Source organism: Ochotona curzoniae, unplaced genomic scaffold, assembly GCF_017591425.1.
Source record: "Ochotona curzoniae isolate NIBS_2020 unplaced genomic scaffold, NIBS_Ocur_1.0 contig_2210, whole genome shotgun sequence".
NCBI classification, from domain to species: domain Eukaryota; kingdom Metazoa; phylum Chordata; class Mammalia; order Lagomorpha; family Ochotonidae; genus Ochotona; species Ochotona curzoniae.
The window spans coordinates 42,146,668-42,150,861 of record NW_024465369.1 but is presented as its reverse complement, the minus strand read 5'-3'; positions in this window follow the sequence as shown (position 1 = coordinate 42,150,861).

Below are 4,194 nucleotides of genomic sequence, written 5' to 3'. Positions count from 1 at the left end.
ATAGGAACTATAGACACATGATAAATTTAGATAGCCCCAAACAGTGTATTCTATAGAGTAAGTTTTTCTTCCAAAACTGTGCTTCACTCTGTCATAAAATCGGTGGTTTGTGGTGAGAAATTAGAGAGGTTTGTTCTTTTTCAAAATGAGGAACCCCTTTTACAAGTGTTTAAAAGTAAATCAGAATTTCAAAGTGGGTACACAAAGGTAGTAATGTATATTTATATGGATTTGAAAGAAAACTAGGTATTTCATTTCAAGAATATTGCCTTTGGACCGATACAATATTTTGTCACCGAGAAGGTAATGCTGTTTATATGTTTGCACAGTATACACATCATCATGTTACTGCTTTACATCTGTGAAGGGCAGAAATCACATCATTTTACAGATGCAGCATTAGAATTATCAAATAACTTTCTCAAAGTCAAAGTAAAGTGTCTCTATCAGATAAAGAAGTTGCTATTTGGGGCTGATACAATGGCTCAACTGTTTAGTTCTCTGCTGCAGCTGCCAGCATCCTCTATGGGCACCAGTTTGTGTTCTGCCTGCTCCACTTTTTGTTATCTTATGATACAGTTACAGATTCTGGGATTTCCTTACCACCTCCCTAAATCCCTTCCTTTCAATAATGATTTTCCCAATATTATTACAATGGTATAGTTCTTCATAATTAGTCATAAGTCTATCATTAAGGGCATGGACAATGGCAGTCTAGCATCCTATTGTCTAGATATATTTAATAGTTTCATAGGGAGTACATCTTTGATCTGAAAGTAGAAATGCATACTGTATTGTATCTTCACAACTGGATATGATAGTCTCCATTACACAGTTACTATATATGCCCTTATATGAAAAGTCATAAGAATAAATCAACAACAGGAAGAAAAACAGAACTGTACAATACTATGAAGTTAAATAATATGCTACTGAATGACTAAGGTGTCACTGAAAAAGCGAACAAGAAAATCAAGAAACTTCTTGAAGAAAATGATGCTATTGTATGACCTATGATCAGTGAAAAATTCAATACGAGGAAAAAATTGTTATGAAGAAATGAAAATAAAAGCAAATATATGAAAATCCATGAGATATAGTTTCCATTGGTCTTTGTTGGTGAGATGTGTCTCCTGAAGGCAATATAGAGAGATGAGTTTTGCTTTTTGATCCAGTTTATTAATCTATGACATTTAATTAATGAGTCTAAGCTGTTTGCATTCAGGGTTAAATTGAATAGGTGGAAATTGGGTCCTGTCATTTTAGCAATGGGTTGTTCGTGGATTTAATCTTCTGTTGTCATTTTACCGGGATGTTCTTCACATTTGCCTTTGGTTTTGGTGGGTGTTATTCCTTTTCTCTATCAAGAGAACATCTTGGGCCCGGCGCTGTGGCCTAGCGGCTAAAGTCCTTGCCTTGAATGTTCCGGGATCTCATATGGGCCCTGGTTCTAATCCCGGCGGCTCCACTTCCCATCCAGCTCCCTGCTTGTGGCCTGGAAAAGCAGTCCAGGACAGCCCAAAGCCTTGGGACCCTGCACCCTTGTGTGGGAGACCTGGAGGAAGTTCCAGGCTCCTAGCTTTGGACAGGCTCAGCACTGACTGTACCGGTCACTTGCGGAGTGTATCTGATTTTGTAATAAAAAAACCATTAAAAAAAAGAGAGAAAGAACATCTTTAAGTATCATTTGAAGAGTAGGTCTGGAAGAGACTTATTCTTTGAGCTTTTCTTTACTGTGGAATAGTTTCATTTCATTTTCATTGACAAAGGAAAGCTTTGCTGGGTATGATATTCTGGGCTAACAATTTTTTGCTTTCAGAATCTGGAATATGTTGCTCCATTCTCTTCTGGCCTGTAGAGTTTCCTGTGAGAAGTCTCCTGTGAGTCTGACTGCTATTCCTCTATATGTCAATTGATTTTTTTTCACATGCTCATTTAAGGATCTTGTCTTTAGGTTTGACTGAACAGAGTTTGACTTATCATGTGTTGTGGTGAAGATCACTTTTGGCCAACCCTGTTGGGAGTTCTGTGCTCCTCCTGTATTCTGTTTCCCAGTCATTATTCCACATTAGAGAAGTTTTCTTTTTTTTTGTTCTTTTTTAAAAATTACTTTTTAATGTATATTTTTACAATCTTTACATAGTTAATTAGGGTAAAATGGTTCAAGGGCTACAGGAAAGTGGGTAAGAATATTATTTTTTTTCCATATTGTTTCCTTCATGTTTAAAGGGGGCTATTAAGGAAGAAGGCCCACTCAATTTCCCACCCTCCCCAGGTCCCGCATGTAGGACATGCTCTGAAGTTCTTGCTCAAGTGGTTTTGATATTGCAACAGTTATGAATCGCTGCCAATCTTGCCACTCCAAGACTGTGAGGTCTTTGAAGAATCCACTGATTGACATAGTCCATCATAGAGTCTCTGTTTGCCCCGTATTTCGCTGCCAACATATAGCTGAGATGGTTGGTTGACCTGTTCTGTCTTCTCTCTTTTCTTGGTTAGGGTTCTGAGTCCAGTATTTTGATTGGGGAGATCTCCAAAGAAACTTTGTTTGAGGTGTTCTCAAACCAGATTCTTACATGTGCTAGCAAGTACAGGGCCCAGCACAGTCCATCGCCCTGCTTAGCTGGTGGTTGCAATTGCTGGGTTGATTCTGTTTTCACTCCCGACTTTCACTGGAACCAACCAACGGGTGTTGCAGTCCAGCCTGGTTCTGCCCAGCACAAACTCGGCCCTTACATAAACAAGTGGCAGCTGCAGCCTAGTTGGAGCGACCCACAATAACCCCCACCAGGCCCACTCCCTACCCTGGTTTGCCAGTATGTGTAGCAGTAGTCCAGTCTGTCCCACACCCCATTCCACCCCAGCCCCTGTCCTAGTTTTATGCCCTCCCATGGAAGTGGTAACCCAAGAGGGAGGAGCCCACTATTTCCCTCCCAGGCCTCTCCCATTCCCAGATTATGCACTCTCCAGATAGTTCTGTGGTTTGACTTGACAGAACTAGCCCCAGTGCCAGCTTCTGCCAGCTGATGCTGTGGCTAAGCCCAAACAACCCTCACCCACTCTAATTTTGTTTGCACCAGTAGGAATAATCAGCCCAGCCCAGCTTTTCCCTGATCTAGTCCACATGAGGCGCACAGGTGTGGTAGCCCTGCCTAGTCCGGTCTGCCTCCATCCCAGCCCATGCTCTCCAGTGGGAGTAGCTGTCCAGCAAAGGAACCCTCCCTTATTCCCCTGCTGGCTCTGCCCTCTCCTTTCCTTGTTCTCACACGTGCTGGTTGGGTGCTGTGGTCCCTTTCGGTACAGGCAACCTCACCTTGGCATTCCATATTGTGCACTAGTCTTTGTTGCAAAGGGAAGTTTTCCTTTATTGTTTCGTTAAATTCATTTTGAAACTCAGCTTCTCTTTCTGCACCTTCTCTTATGTTTGGCCTTTTAATAGTGTCTCTTAATTCTTGAATGCTTATTTGTAAGTTTGACCTAGGTCAGCTTCCAGGGTTTTGATTATTTCCCCCTGTGACAAGAGATATCTTCCAATTCTGATATTCTGTCTTCTACCTCCTTCATTCTACTATTGGAGACTTGCCACTAAATTTTGATTTGCTCCATTGTGTCCTTCTTTTCCAATAATTTTGCTTGATTTTGTTTTAATGCTGTTTTTTTTGTGTGACATATTCCTTAAATTCCTGCATGTGCTCTTTTTAATAAGAAGTTTTATAACAAATGTTTAAGTTTTTTATCCCCATTTCCTTAATGTATTCCTCAGTTAAGTTTTAGATTGTCAAAGGCTTTTGCTCCTTTGCAGGGGAGTCGTCAGTAAAATTTATCATGTCTTGGTTTCTTCTTTGCTCTTGGTCATTGCACTTCTGGTTAGTAGGTTTCTCTCACACACAGGTCTATAGTTTGATTGAACTGATTGGTTTGGTGCCTGGCTCATTGTTTGCAGTCACCTATGCCACTACCTTCAGCAAGTTTCAGGTCAGGACTCCTGACTCCTGTGTTAGGCTTCTACCATAGCCTCCGTAGTCCCAGCTTCTGGATCACCATTCTGCACCTCCTGTAATCTGTGCTGTTTCCCAGCTGCTCTATTTTCAATCTGACTCCCCCTTACGGCCTGAGAGGACAACAGAGAATGGCCCAAAGCCTTGTGACCCTGCACCCATTTGGGAACCTGGAAGAAGCTCCTGGCTCCCAGAG